This window comes from Saccopteryx leptura, chromosome 4 (genome assembly GCF_036850995.1).
Source record: "Saccopteryx leptura isolate mSacLep1 chromosome 4, mSacLep1_pri_phased_curated, whole genome shotgun sequence".
Lineage (NCBI taxonomy): Eukaryota > Metazoa > Chordata > Mammalia > Chiroptera > Emballonuridae > Saccopteryx > Saccopteryx leptura.
Genome location: NC_089506.1, coordinates 186,253,473 through 186,269,818, shown reverse-complemented (window position 1 = coordinate 186,269,818; position 16,346 = coordinate 186,253,473). Strand labels below are relative to the sequence as shown.

The window sequence follows — 16,346 nt, the reverse complement described above, 5'->3', positions numbered from 1 at the left end:
TGGACTGGGGAGTGGAATGGGGGGTTCTGAATTGTGAAGTAAGAACTTGGTACATTGCTTGAGACAAATGCCTAAATGAAAGGTTTCTGTTATTTAACTACTAGACTTATAACAATGAACTCATCTAGTCATTCAGTTAAAAGCTATTTGGAGATTTTGTATTACTTCTTTTAAATATCACATCTTGAAAACTAGCTCTAACCCTGCCACTAGCCCAAAGACACGACCATGAACTAGAAAATATGTCTCTTTCTCTGGACACTTTACTGAAAGAAATCTGGCAGAATAAACGTAGAAATCTAGATGACTGTATTATGAATTATCCTTGTCCTTGGCACAGTGTGGCTCTGGATGGTTCAGGCTATCTTAATGCCAATTAGGATGACACTAAGCAAAACCTTAACTATAATACTGTATTTACATAACTAGTAACCATAGTACTTACTGACTCAGGGCATTCTAAGAATTTTGGAGTGGACTATTGGATCCTCTGCTTTATTCCTCATTCCTTTGGGATTTGGTTTATGGTGCTTACCAAGCCAGATCGAGGAAATTCAATTCACAGTTCATAGTGGGTCAAGGAAACTTTGTCCTCAAATCTCTGAAGATCTGGTATTTCTTGAAGTGCTCATCAGGCTGATAATCACAACTCAAAGCAAGGAACCTCCTTCCCCACCTTACACTTACTCACCTAAGACATTCAGGAAAGGGTATCCTACAAGGTCTTAAAATGATTGCTTCATTTGTTCTTTTTCTTTCTTTCATGTGATATCTTTTTATATATTTACATTTTTTTTAGTTTCTTTCAACAATATTTTATGTTTTTAGAGTATAAGTTTTACATTTCTTTTGTTAAATTTATTTCTCAGTATTTTTATGCTACTATAAGTGAAATTGTTTTCTTTATTTTAAATTGTCCATTGCTAGTGTATAGAAATACAATTGATTTTTGCATTTTGATTTTATATCCTGCCACCTGGCAGAACTATTTTATTAGTTCCAATATGTTTTAATGGAAATTTAGGATTAGATATATAATATAATCTATAAATAGAGATAGTTTTATTTATTTCTTTACCATATACATGCCTTTTATTTCCTTTTCTTGCTTAATTGTCCTGATTAAGACCCTCAGTACAATGTTGAGCAGCAGTGGCAAGAATGAACTCGCATTATTACTGGTCTTAAGGGGAAAGCAGTCTTCCACTATTAACTGTAATATATTTATATGACTAGAAGTTTGTTGAACTTCTTGTAGGCATAGATTAATAATAGTTTTCATCAAGTTTGAGATTTTTTTTCCTGCCATTAATTATTCCATTTGATTTCTATTTTATTATTGATATTCTGTCTTTGGTAAGACATTGACGTCATCCCTTGCTCAACAGCGTGGTTTTCTTTAGGTGTTAAAATATTTATAATGGTTGCCCTGAAGTGTTTGTTATGCCTGACATCTGCATCTTCTTGGAGGCCATTTCTGTTGCTTGCTTATTTCCTGTGTATTATCAATGTACTTTCCTATTTCTTCATGTCTCATAATTTTTTGTTGAAATATGCACATTTAAAGTAACATACTATAGCAGCTCTTCACAGGTATTTACCCTCCCTCAGGGGCTTGACACTATCTATTGTTGACTTGTTTATGTAATGATGTGGCTGAACTCTATGCCCCTGCCATGTGAAGCCTCTGATATTACTCCTCAGAGAGCCCTGCCTTGGGCGCATGCACAGTCACCCTGAAATGGCCATGGTTTTAGCAGGGTTCCCTATTACTCTCTTTTCCTGATCTCGCTGTTAAGCTGTCTTTTGTTGTTATCACACTCAACGATTAGACTTCGTTAACGGCCTGCTTATTTATTTATTTTTTTACAGTGCCCCGGGTTATAAATTGCTCTACAGTCTGATCCAATTAAATTCAGGCCTCTTTCTAGAGGTAGTTTTTCAGGCCAGTCTTTTGAGGTTTGTTCTGATACTGGATGACACTACTTAGTTGTGTATTAACTCTGGTTCTCTCTGGTAACCTATCTGACCTACGATTTAGCTGTTTGACCACATAAAGCTATGAGCCTTCGCTTAATTGCTCCCCAATGAAATGTCTATTGTCTGTGAGAATAGTCTTAGATTTGAACTTTTCCGCTTTATGTGTTCCAAGTAGAGTCAGTTCCTTTGGGAAGAGCTTCAGAACCTTCTTTCTTTTGAACTGCCTTTCCCTCTGGACAAAAAATCTCTGAGCTGCTGTCCTGGATTGGAGGAGGGGACAGTGAACTGTCTATGAGGGATATCCTGTTTTATGAGTCGGATGCTGTGTGGGTTGGGTAGCATCTGGCGTTTTTGGCTTGCCTCTCCTGGAATGGACCTTCTACCCCACTAGCATGTTGGGGTGATGGCAACGAGGCTGTTCTTGGCCTCCTGTAGCGAGGCTGGATCCTCCATCCTACAAGTGGGCTGGGTGAAGAAAGGGGTCTCCCAATTTCTCACCATACTTTTTTGGAATTTAGCTTCTCTAACACAAATATGAGGGGAATAAGAAATAAGGTAGCTGCCCCTTCTAGGGAGATACCATAGATCTTGACTGAGAACTAAGGGGGAGAGGGTGTTGAAAGGTATCAAAAGCTGAAAATTGATATTAATACTGTGGGAGGAAAGGTCAGGCTTTCCTATCAGACATTCCTGTCCCGTCCCTCCTTTAGGGAGGGAAGGGAGAAGAATTTAAATAGAAGTTTCTGGCTTGCAAGAACAATAGGTCATTCAGTTTTAAATCTAAAATAAAGGTTAACCTAGAAATTTCTTCTCTTTCAATAGGAGGCAGAATTTACATACCACCTTGCATTGATTGTGGTTCCCCCTGTTGGGCAGATAAAATATATTATGCTCACTTTGTTAAAGATGGTGCTGCCCACATGGAAGCCCATCACCCAGGTGATTGCTTGGGATGGGCGTGATTGTATTATGTGTTGGGGGCGGTCTGTGGGCAGGCAGGATCCTTGTAGCCTGGGGCTTGGTTTTAGGGCTAAGCCTTTCCTACCCTTTTTGATGTGGGATGGTGCAATCCCATCATGCCTCAGATAAGTGACTTTGTATTAGAGACTTCCCTATTTTGTATATTGGATTAGAGGTTTTGATTTCTGTACTATAAAGTGGGGCAGACCGGGAGCTTGCTCTCTCTTGGTTCCTAAGATTAGCATTAGAAGAGAGAGCAGAGAGGAGAGCAGAGAGAGGCCACTGGAGGAGGCCAGGAGAAGCAGCCAAGATGGTGGAGTGCTGAGTGAGAAGCCAGTTTGTGCAGAGTTTGTGCACGGAGAAAGAAGGAGATGGGGAACAGAGATGAATAAGTGGTGAGCTGGAAACCTTTGATTCTAGGAAATTTGGATAAGTCAGTAGCTTTGTGAGCACTGAATGAGTGGGTTTTGGAGCCCAGTGTGTGTTTTTACTTGCCTGCCGGGTGCAAGCTAGGATTAAAGCTAATGGCCCACCAGTTCTTTGCTCCATTGTTTCATTACCGTCTGTCTGAATCCAATGCAAACCTGCATGGGCCAGGCAGCTCTGATGGCCGTGGATACTGACTTTACACTCCCCCTTCCTGGAATCTTAAGGTTAAAGTACCTCTAGGCTAATGAGGGAAGATGAACCCTGAAAGATTTGTAAACCTCTTTCATTGTGTTACCTTAAAAGTCTTAATATTCCTGTGTATGCCCTAAACAAATGTTGCCAGTTGTACCATGACGTCATGCTCTCCCCCACTCGTGTGTGATCAGGGGTATATAAACAGCCCCTGAACTATTTTTGGCACTGCACAGTTTGGGCTTGCAGATGCCCCGTGTCAGCCATATGCGGCCGGCATATTAATAAATCTCCTCCTCTAATAAAACTTCAAAATTCATCTGGACTGGGTGTCTCTATGTGAACTCGAAATGAGGTACAGTGCCTTTCAGAATCTGGGGTGCAGTACTTTATAACAAGGAAGCCTCATTTTATTGGCCATACCTGCCCAGATTGGAACTTTTATCATAGTGAGTTTAGAGGTGGGGAGGGAGGAAGTGAGATGTGGCTCAAGTGACACAGACTGTTCTTCTTACCTATATTTAATATATTTTCTTGAACAAGTGTGTCTTTGTTTGATTTATGCCCATAGGACAATATTCAGAGACTTAAAATAGTTGTGCGCATATATATATATATATATATATATATATATTTTTTTTTTTAATTCAGTTAGAGGAAAGGAGGCAGAGAGACAGACTCCCACATGTGGTCTGACCAGGATCCACCCAGCAATTCCACTAGGGGGCGATGCTCTCTTCATCTGAGGCATTGCTCTATTCCTCATAAACGGAGTTGTTCTTAGCGCCTGAGGAAGAGGCCATGGAGCCAATCATAGCGCCCAGTGCCAACTCTCACCAATTGAGCCATTGCTTCAGGAAGGGAAGAGAGAGAGAGAGAGAGAGAGAGAGAGAGAGAGAGAGAGAGAGAGAGAAGAGAGCGTGGGGGAGGGGGTGTGTGAAAAAGTAGATGGGCACTTCTTCTGTGTGCCCTGACTGGGAATCAAACCCGGGACATCCACATGTAGGGCCAATGCTCTACCACTGAACCAACTGGCCAGGGCCTTTAAAAATAATTTTTAACACTAATGGTTGTTTCTCTGGGGACCAACTTTATAGAGCTTCTCATGCTGCCATTTTCTTTCTTTCTTTCTTCTTTCTTTCCTCCCTCCCTCCCTCCCTCCTTTCCTTCCTTCCTTTTCTTTCTTCCTGACAGAGACAGAGTGAGGGACAGATAGAGACAGACAGAAGGGAGAGAGATGAGAAGCATCAATTCTTTGTTGCAGCACCTTAGTTGTTCATTGATTGCTTTCTCTTATGTGCCCAGACCAGGGGTCTACAGCAGACCGAGTGACCTCTTGCTCAAGCCAGTGACCTTGGGCTCAAACTGGCCAGTTTCGTTCAAACTAGATTAGCCCGTGCTCAAACCGATGACCTCAGGACTTCGAACCTAGGTCCTCTTATGTTACAATTCGACGCTCTATCCACTGTGCACCGCCTGGTGAGGCACTGCCGTTTTCTTTATGTGAATTCTTCCTGTGTACAAAAATTTATCGTTTTAATATTTTACTTTTTAAATCTTTTACTTTCTCACCATTTTAAAATTTTTATTATTTTTTTTTTACAGAACAGTTTGTAGTTTTTAATGAACTTCTAAACAAGAACGCTTTTATTTTCATTTCAAAATGAAAACAAAATTCCAGATCATATAGATGTTTACAGGAAATACACTTATCTAAGCAATATATATATATATATATATATATATATATATATATATATATATATATATTTAAGATGTTAACTAAATTTCTGTGACAAATAGGCTTTTTTTTAAGTACCAAGAACATTATAGAGTTAACGCAGAATACTAAGGGTCACCTAGTCATCAAGTTTGTCTTAAGCCTCTATGACTGTTTTTTAAAAATAATATTGCTTTGTCAGATAGAGAATGGCAAAAAAGTATTTTAAAAGTTGTCATTAGCACAAATTGGCACTTTTAAAACTAGTCTCAGAGATGTAAAATAGTACATAGGATGTATAGTCGGTACTATTATAGTAATTATGTATGATGCCAGGTGGGTACTAGACCTATCAAAGTGATCACTTCATAAGTTATAGCTATCTAATCACTATATTGTGCATCGGAAATGTGTTTCAACTATAATTGAACATTTTTTAAAATCTGAAAACAAACGCTCACTAATTCCCTCAGTAGAATTTAATATTATATAACCTTGATTCGTCTTGAGGAAAGAAATTCCCACCGGTCAGAGATTGGTGTTTCATCTTTAAAATTGGTGGCAGGTTTTCTTTATTCATCAAGGTGGGCCTTTTCTTTGTTGTTGCACTTCTTTCCCCCTTCATGTTTAACATTAGAAAATTACCCCCTTCGGATGTTGGAATGACTTTGGAAAAAGTAACTTTAGTGCTGTTAAAGAGTAAGAAGATTTCTATGAAATAAATGGCAGCATTGTACCAAAGCCATCAGACCTGTAGCCTGTCCTGAGCTCGGGCAGCATTAATGACATTGTAGCCCTGGCAGTCTTTATTTACTTGCTCCAGTTCCTGTGTGGACAAATGTGATTATTCCCTAAGCTCCATTACCACCTGATCTTATAGTAAAGCATGCCAGCAGTGCTGTTTGCCAATGACCTGCTTTTCTCAGTAAATCTTAGAATCTCAAGGTCTGCCACTGCGTATAGCATAGTTTTACAATGTTCTAAGAACATTTGCTTGCATTGCAGAAAATTTAAGTGTCTTATCATGAAAATCCCAGTTATACTTTAAGAAGTATGGTAAATAGCTTGCTTTCGCTTTTAAAAGTTATTTGAACTTGTTCAGTTCTAAAACCAGCACAAACCCTTTTTTTTTTTTACCCTTTCTTAATTGTAACTCAAAAAAGGAGGCCTTTTCTCATTTTGAAAATTAATTTTCTCCTTGTCTTCTGAACTCAAAATTTATAATTTGACTTGATTATCTCTGTTCACCTCATATTACCATTTTCTCTAGACCTAGGGTGTTTTCATCATTTAAACATTTGAAGAAATTACATATGGTGAATGTTTTGAGTATTGGGTCAAATAACAGTTATGGAATTAGATCAGCAAAAACTCAGCAACACTCTGTAGTTGGAAGGAAAAAAAATGCATTCCAAGATTTTTGGATCATTGATGGTTAAGGAATAGATGGATAACTTGTTTGCTTTTCATAGAAGCCATAGTGGCTTCTATGAAAAATTGCTGTTTATCATTCATATATTTATAACTGCTAACATTAAATTGTATACCTGGATATAAATGGATGAACTTAGAAATGAGATGTGTCTCCTGAGTACATAACCCCAGTGATAGCACAAACATTACTACTATATGTATTTAATGTCTTCATGTGGGTATTAGCATTAGTATTGGTATTTTCACTTTCAAGTTCATAAAATATTTTCAATTACGAAGAAGTAAACACTTGTTTTTTAGTTTTTATTTAAGAGAATAAGTTATAGAATTTTAAGAAGTGGGTGGAGATTTTTATTATTCTCTTACTATGGTTCTTTTTGCATTTGCTGCAGTTTCCATGATTTATCCCAACTGTGTTAGTTTTGTGTTCAGAATTGTCAGTGGAATTTGTCGTGACTCGCACTCTTTTCTTTTTCATAATCCTTTCTCACCATCAATATGGCTTATATATGTTGATATTAAGTTGATACGAAATTGATTCTTCTTTTTTTAATATTTAATCTGGGTATGGCTCTAATCTCTGTCAAAATAGTACAATTACATTTTATATGATTATATGATTTATTTTTATAAAAAAATTCATACTTCTCATAATGCTTAGAAAATGCTCACTGTTAACTGAAAATTATTGAATGCATGTCTAAATAGTGATATGATAAATAGCTATTTTTAAATGAGCACCTACTATGTGGTAAGGCTTTTTCCATGAATTATTAAACTAAGTTACTGTAAAGGAGCTAGTGAATGATGGCACTGAGATTTGAACCCAGGTTTGTCTGACTCCAAAGTCTGTTCTTTCTATTGTACTGCTATTCTACAGTATGTTGTTCTCCTGAGTATGCATCATAACTAATTACACATACATACCTTTTTTATTCTGCTATATTGTTTTGGCCATAGTACCTAACCTCTGATAACCTGTTTTGTCATCTGTCAATTGAGTATAATACCTACCTTCTATAAGGAGTAAATGAATTATTATTCACAAAGCAGTTAGAACAATGCCTCGTGCATACAAGTATTTTATAATTATTTGGTAATATTTTTATTATAAAGAATCAGAATTTTTGTTATTATTATTTTAAATGAGAGGAGGGGAGACAAAGAGACAGACTCCTGCATGCACTCCAACCAGGATCCACCTGGCAAGCCCCTTACCAGTGATGCTCTGCCCATCTGGGGCTGTTAGTCTGAACCTGTTGCTTGGCAAGTGAGCTATTTTTAGCACCTGAGGTGGAGGCTCCACAGAGTCATCCTCAGTGCCCGGGGCAGCTCGCTCCAATTAAGCCATGGCTGCAGGAGGAAAGGGAGAAAGAGAGAGAGAAGGGGGAGGGGAGAGGAAGCAGATGGTCACTTCACTTGTGTGCTCTGACTGGGAATTGAACCTGGGACATCAACGTGCTGGGCTGATGCTCTACCACTGAGACAGCTGGCCATGGCAATTATTTCTTTTTAAAAATGAACTTATCTGTTATTATTTGTATTAATGATTACATGGCATCAATATACTAGAAAGTCAGGGTTTTTAACATCCTTATGATATAGAGGCATGCATCACCCAAGTGCAGTAAACATTTCTTAAGCAGTATAGAAAGAAAAAAAAGTGTTTTAAGTGAAAGGATATGAAAAGAAGAGTCTTAAATATATCAAAGAAGAAAACAAATCTAAATCAGAGGAAAATAGAGTTAAATAATCTCTATAAGAACAAATATACCAAATAAAATTTAATCAGGTGTTTTGTGGGCTTAGTTGAATATTTCTTAGTGAGAAGAAATCCAAACTAAATTGCCACAGGAGTAATTGCCATTACTGACTCTGATCAGACATGATTGTATAGAAATGTTTATTTTTAACATATTTAGTCTAAATATGCTTTCTAGTACTGGCATTTTGCCTTGTCTAATGGTAGATTTTGAAATGTTATTGAACAGAGATTTCCAAGCACACTAAATTCTACCACAAAATACATAATAGATTGCAGCTCACCAGCAATCCGGCGTTGATATATGGTCATTGGCAAAAGGATGTCAGCTGACAAAGATTGTTAGCACAGCAACCATTATACCTTACATCCTGGCAGTTGAACAAGAAGATCTAGGGCTTCAGTGGATGCCAGCCTAAAATTCATTTTTATAAGAGATTTTGAGTCTGGGTTTATTGTAGCATGAACTCCTAAGCTTTTAGCCTGGCAACAAAAGATATATGGAAAAATGAAATAGTCATAAATGATTGAAACATTTATTAAGTTGCTAGTAGGAAAGTAAGGACTCTAACCTAGTATATGTATCTTTTATAACTTCAATAAAATGCCATTTTTATAACTTTGGAACTTTTTATATGTTGGGTGAATTTAAGTCTACACTCTGTTGATGTGAACCACATCTAAATTTATCTGAAAATATTTTTTATTATGAATGAAGATACCCTTTGTAACTAATATCGTCTAAATTGAAGCAGTTGGGTCCCAATTATAAAGTACACAGTTTATAAATCCTGCTGATGTTCAAATTTAGAACTTTTATGTGTTGTGAAAATTTATTGTACATTTTAACTCTTTTTGTCATTGGGATTCTTTGCCCAAGCATATTGACTATGTATCAGAATTTGTAAAGTATCTAATATATCATTGTAAATGAGATGAAGTGAAACATTCATTCATTTAACAATTCTTGACTAAGAAGGTATCACCTACTGGTCACTGTGCTAAGTACTAGGGAAACCACTTTCACCAAGATTTTTTTTTTTTGTTTTTAAATAAATTTTTATTAATGGTAATGGGATGACATTAATAAATCAGGGTACATATATTCAAAGAAAACATGTCTAGGTTATTTTGTCATTAAATTATGTTGCATACCCCTCGCCCAAAGTCAGATTGTCCTTCGCCACCCTCTATCTAGTTCTCTGTGCCCCTCCCCCTCCCCCTAACTCTCCCCCTGTCCTCCCTCCCCCCACCCCTGGTAACCACCACACTCTTGTCCATGTCTCTTAGTCTCATTTTTATGTTCCACCAATGTATGGAATCATGTAGTTCTTGTTTTTTTCTGATTTACTTATTTCACTCCTTATAATGTTATCAAGATCCCACCATTTTGCTGTAAATGATCTGATGTCATCGTTTCTTATCACCAAGATATTTGAAATCCCTTACAAATGATGCTTACAGTCTGTTTGGGAAAATTTAAAACAAAAGGACAATACATTTAAGCAGATAGATAGATAGATAGGTAGATATAGATACTCTGAAAAAAACAAAACTGTTTCTGAGATACTGGATTTAAATGATTTCAAATGATTGTATAAGAAATTTCACTTTGGCCTGACCTGTGGTGGCGCAGTGGATAAAGCGTTGACCTGGAAATGCTGAGGTCGCCGGTTCGAAACCCTGGGCTTGCCTGGTCAAGGCACATATGGGAGTTGATGCTTCCAGCTCCTCCCCCTGTCTCTCTCTCCTCTCTCCTCTCTCGCTCTCTGTCTCTCTCTCTCTCCCTCTCTCTCTCCTCTCTAAAATGAATAAATAAAAATTTTTAAAAAAAATTTCACTTTGAATTTTCACTTTGAGATGCTATATAATCTGAGATTTTCTATTAGTTAAAATAGTTTAGATTATGCTGCTGTAACAAACAACCATAAAATCTTTGTCACGTGATTACTTAATGAAAAAAAAGCCTAGTTTCTGTTCACTCGACATAAGCAGTGTCCGGTGCAAGTTGTCAGGGGAGCTTTTGTTTTCTAGGTCATCTCAGGCCTGCAGAGTGAAGGAGACCGTCTCAGCACATGCCCCCATGATAACCAAAACAAGGAGGAGGATATGTACACTGGCCTTTAAAGGCTTTTGCCTGGCCTGACCAGGCAGTGGCACAGAGGATAGAGTGTCGGGCTGGGACGCGGAGGACTCAGGTTCGAAACCCTGAGGTTGCTGGCTTAAGCGTGGCTCATCTGGTTTGAGCAAAGCTCATCAGCTTGAACCCAAGGCCGCTGGCTTGAGCAAGGAGTCACTCAGTCTGCTGTAGCTTCCCAGTCAAGGCACATATGAGAAAGCAATTAATGAACAACTAAGGTGCCGCAATGAAGAACTGATACTTCTCATCTCTCTCTCTTCTTGTCTGCCCCTATCTGTCCCTCTCTCTGTTGCTGTCTCTGTCACAAAAATAAATAAATAAATAAAATAATGACTTTTGCCTGGCAGTAACATCTCATATATTGAGCACACACAAAAAAATCACAGGACATGGCTATGTCTTGTGATTTGTAAGCCTAAAGGATGAGAAGGAACTGGACATTTAGAGAGTTGAAGGAATAAAATTCTTGAAAAATAGACTATATAGGAAAATCCCCTGCAGTAGAAAAGAGGTGTGTTTTGAAGACTTAAATAAAAAAATAGATCTGGGGTGTTGTGAACAATAATATTTTTATACAACTAAATATTGGTTAGGATACCATTGTTTTTTTTGTTTGTTTTTTATGTTTTTTTTGCATTTTTCCGAAGCTGGAAACGGGGAGGCAGTCAGACAGACTCCCGCATGCGCCCGACCAGGATCCACCCGGCATGCCCACCAGGGGGTGATGCTCTGCCCCTCTGGGGTGTTGCTCTGTTGCAACCAGAGCCATTCTAGCGCCTGAGGCAGAGGCCAGAGAGCCATCCTCAGCGCCCGGGCCATCTTTGCTCCAATGGAGCCTTGGCTGCGGGAGGGGAAGAGAGAGACAGAGAGGAAGGAGAGGGGGAGGGGTGGAGAAGCAGATGGGTGCCTCTCCTGTGTGCCCTGGCCGGGAATCGAACCCAGAACTCCTGCATGCCAGGCTGATGCTCTACCACTGAGCCAACCAGCCAGGGCCCCATTGTTTTGAATAATTATCTATATGTCTTCCATTAAAAATATTAATGTGGTAATAGTGACCAATATGCTGATAATATTTTTTCTACTTATTATTTACTTTAGTCTTTCATTCATTGTCAGTGGGGGTTAACATTAGATTTTGAAAATTTTCCAGATTGTACTCCATTTGGAAGGTGTGAATTGTAAGTCATAATATACTAATTTTTTTCTTAAGAAGGCTTCTGTGTTAATGTTAAGTCTTTAAGGTTTATTAGAACAACTGTGCTTTGTTTCTTCTATGATTTGACCTGGCTCTGCTAGCCCTTAGAAAAGAAAGAAATCTAAGGATTAAAATCGAAGAATAAAGGAATATAGGGTGGGTAACATTTTAACCCTAAAGCTATTTTATATGTGGGAATTAGTAAGATATTTCTGATCTCTTGCTGTTAAGTAAACTCTGAGAAATACCCCTAAATAAATTCTGTACTTAAATGATAAGTTTTATTTAGTCCTGGAAACTAGGGCAGAATTCTCCCTGATCATTCAGTTGTTTAGAAATACTCTGTTCTTAATTAAGTGATCTTTTTAAGTAAAATACTTTGGATAATTTTAAAAGTCTGGAATATAACAAAGAACATTTCAAGACATCTTTCATGAGCATACCAGCAAATGAAAAGAAAACTAACTTTTAAAAAAATTGTTTCAGATCATTTCTGCTCTTTCTCTTTTTTAAAAGAAATAAAACTTCACAGGTTAAATTGAAATCCCTTGTGTTCTTTTTATTTCCCTTTTCCTCTCCTTTTCCAGAGGTAATGTCATGAACTTGCGGTGTATTTAGTCCATGCTTTTTGTACATTTACTACATCAATTGTTTCTGTAATATATGTCATTATTTTATATGCTCAGTGAACATAAATGCTATCGGTCTTCATGTATTGTCCAACTTGCTGGTTTTATTCAACATTTTTTTTTGAGATCTTATAATGTTAATACATATTGAACTAGTATATATTTTCAGCTATTGTGAAATGTTTCATTGCATACATGTAAAGCAATTTACTTACCCATTCTTCTACTGATAGACATTTAGATTCTTTTTTGTTTTCCCAATTTAAAAAGTGTTAACTGTGAACATGTTTTAAAATGTTTCCTTGTACAAATGTGCAAGAAATTCTCTTTACTAAACAAGATTGTAAATATGCATCTTCCTCTTATTAGGTATTGTTAGATTGTTCTCCAAAACAGTTCACTTGACTGTGAATACGATCTTCTCTTAACCAGGATTGTCTCATACAGTATTATCCAGCAGTTGGTGTTGTTGGATTGAGAAGTTAAGCTTCATGAACTGTCATTCAATTAGCTCATTAACCTTAGGATATTACCTACCTTCTCTGTGCCTCGCTTGCCTCATTTGTAAAATGAGGGTAGTAATAGTCATACGTGTTATAGACTGACTGATGGTGACATAGTGGATAGAGCATTGACCTCGGATGCTGATGTCCCAGATTCAAAACCCCAAGGTCCCTGGCTTGAGTACAGATTCATCAGCTTGAGTGCAGGCTTGCTGGCTTGAGTGCAGGCTTGCCAGCTTGAATTTAGGATCGCTGGCTTGAGTGAGGGATTGTTGACACTATCCTAAGGTCACTGGCTTGAGCCCAAAGATCGCTGGCTTGAGTACGGGGTCATTGACTCACCTTGAATCCCCTGGTCAAAGCATGTATGAGAAGCAATCAATGAACAACTAAAGTGCTGCAACTATGAGTTGATGCTTCTCATCTCTCTCCTCACTCTCTCCCTACCTGTCTCCCCTTCTCTCTAAAATAAAAAGCCATAAAACTCATATATTATAAAGTTTTCATAAGAACTACATGACATAAAATATGTAAGGTGCTTAGAATTGTGCTTGCCACATTTTTTGGCCTTTCTGATGCGTACCCAATGATACCTCATAATTCCCTTTTACTAATCTCTTCCTTTAAGATTTCTGCTTAAAACTAATATTTAGTATGCTAAAAATATTTATTCTTCTTTGTCTTTTTTATGTTGTAAAATCAAAGTACTACTTTATTAAATGAGTTATTTTACACAATATGAACATCAATATAATTACAATTGTAAAAAATTTTCTTATAACAAGGATGGACTGATTTTCAGATTTCCAAATTAGAGTCAACTGTACATTTTACACAGAATTGTCTTTGCATGAAGCCCAAAAGGGAACAGCATAAAAATGAGTGTTTCTGTAGCCCTTTTATTTTTGCTGATCAACAATTTGTTAGAAAAGCAGCTGCAAGTTTGTTACCTAAGGTCTGAGACAGTAGAAGAGTCAAAGGTGTCATGAATTCACCTTATGCCTGAGCATCAGCCAGTTCTGGAGGGAGTGGAGTCTTAGGATGCTTGCTCTCAAAGTGCTGCTTGATGGTCTTAGGGTCTGTTTGGCATTTGTGTCCTACAGACCAGTGGTCCCCAACCTTTTTTGGGCCACAGACCGGTTTGATGTCAGAAGATATTTTCACAGACCGGCCTTTAGGGTGGGACCGATAAATGTATCACGTGACCGAGACAAGCGTCAAGAGTGAGTCTTAGATGGATGTAACAGAGGGAATCTGGTCATTTTTTAAAAATAAAACATCGTTCAGACTTAAATATAAATAAAACGGAAATAATGTAAGTTATTTATTCTTTCTCTGCGGACCAGTACCGAATGGTCCACGGACCGGTACCGGTCTGCGGCCCGGGGGTTGGGGACCACTGCTACAGACAGTGCAGGTATGTATATGTTAAGGCAGTTTTGGCAGCAGCCTTTTGGTCATGTCCTTGTTTCTTCTTTTATCCAGCTTGCTTTTTTTTGGCATTTTTCTGCTGAGACTGAATCTTCTGCTGTCCACGAGCCATACCCGGGCCAGGACAGTCTTGTGTCAGTGAGACCGCGAGACCGCGCAGCGCAGGGGCTGGGGGAGGGGCCGGAGGGAGAGGAACGGGGAGCGCGGCCAGCACGACTTCGGCCTCCTCCACCCGCCAGGGAGGGTCAAGAGGGGAGCTGGGAAGCACAACAGCCCGCACCGCATGCCCGCAGCCTCCGTCTTGGGGAAGGTCACTAAGCCCTCTTTGTCTTCTTGAGGCTTAGGTAATAATAACTTAAAAGACCTAGAATAATAACGTTGAGAGAAAGCGAGAATATGAATGAGAATGAATGTGCTCAAGTATGGGTAATATAACAGAATGAAAAATAAGCTGTAATTCTATGAACAAACAAAAAAATTGAACCTTTTTATATTAAACAATTAGTTTTTCTTTCACCCCTATACCTTGTGATTGCCATATTCAATTTACTTTCTAGGGGTATGTGGGACAGCCCCGTCACTCACAGGCTTCCATCACAGATGAGATGGAAAATGTTCCCTCACAGCACTCCAGCCAGACCTGACAGTAGGGCGGGTGGATGTGTCCTTAAACAGTCTCTATGGGCAGCCAGATCCATCTACTCTGCAAACAGGATTATGTGATTGAAGAGAACTACTGTATACTTTAAATTTTTTCCAGAGATTATCACTTAAAATAAAATGATTTTTAAGAACTGAATCACAAAATACTAAAATTCTTGGTTTTTCTCCCAGGCAGCTCAATGTTTTCAATGCTTCTGATACTTTTATGCGTTCAAAGTCATTATAGTTTATGCATCTCACCGGCTTGCCTGTCTTGAGTTGTCCATTAAGGTTTGAACACAGAATTAGTGAAAATGTAGCTGTTAGAAATGGTAGACTTGAACCTTTCCTGATCTGCTGCTCCAAGTGTAACAGGTTGCTTTGGGACTGCAGCTTCCTCTACGGTAAATTAAATAGTCAACCCTAAGTCATTTTCCAAAAGGCTGGACCTCATGTTTGGCTAGTAGGCATTCTCTCCATAACTTGGTGGATGTCACCTTTCATAAAGTGTTTTCTATTTATGTCAGCTCTAAATCAGTGCAACTCGTCTCATTTCTTGTTCATATCTTTAAGAAACCTCATGGCTGGTCTTACATCTTGGCAAGGTAGTTAGTATACTGGAATTAAACAAGAGCAGTTTTCACATGATAACGAATGCAGAGAATCTTTACTAAAACAGGCACGTGTACCTCTGTAAGTATGAAGCTTCATTTAAACATTGTTATTAATTCTTGCAGATGACACAGGAAAGATTAAAAACTGGGATTCCCATGCAGAATATTCTTAATATATCAGTGTTATAAAATTCTCATCAAAACTCATGCAAAGAATGATAGCTGCCCATGAACTTCCTACCTACAAGAGTACAAATAAAAGAAATTGTGTAGAGTCCTTATATCTTACCTAACATTTTAAATTTAATTTAGAATTTCCACTGTGAATAGAGTGCTATCTGTATCAGCTTGGTCTTGGTTGCGAAAAAGCTGAAATCAAGTCTGTTTCACTGAATTAAAAATAGTAACTAAAGGAATGCAATAAAAAGTCATTGGATAGATATAGAAGCTACAAGCAGTGTGGAGAAGCGAGCTTAGAAAATAGGTAAGAGCCAATAGAAGCTGCCATCAGAAAACTCCTCTGAGGTGTTGGCTGGTTGATTCCTAGTTAGTCTTTTGCTCTCTCCACTGTCCTCTTGCTGCTGAGAAAAAGTTTCTTTTTTTTTTTTTATTCAGTGAGAGGAGAGGAGGCAGAGAGACAGACTCCCACATGCGCCCTGACCTGGATCCACCTGGCAAACCCACTAGGGGGCGATGCTCTGCCCATCTGGGGCAT

At 38.2% G+C, this 16,346-nt stretch overlaps 1 protein-coding gene and 1 pseudogene across 1 annotated transcript in view; one reads left to right on the top strand and one right to left on the bottom strand.

The window, feature by feature from the left end:
• FBN2 (fibrillin 2) overlaps positions 1-16,346 on the top strand; it is a 275,158-nt gene that overhangs the window by 42,243 nt on the left and 216,569 nt on the right. The gene's annotated exons all lie outside the window — the stretch shown is intronic.
• LOC136402467 (zinc finger protein 706-like) lies at positions 13,743-14,487 on the bottom strand (annotated as a pseudogene).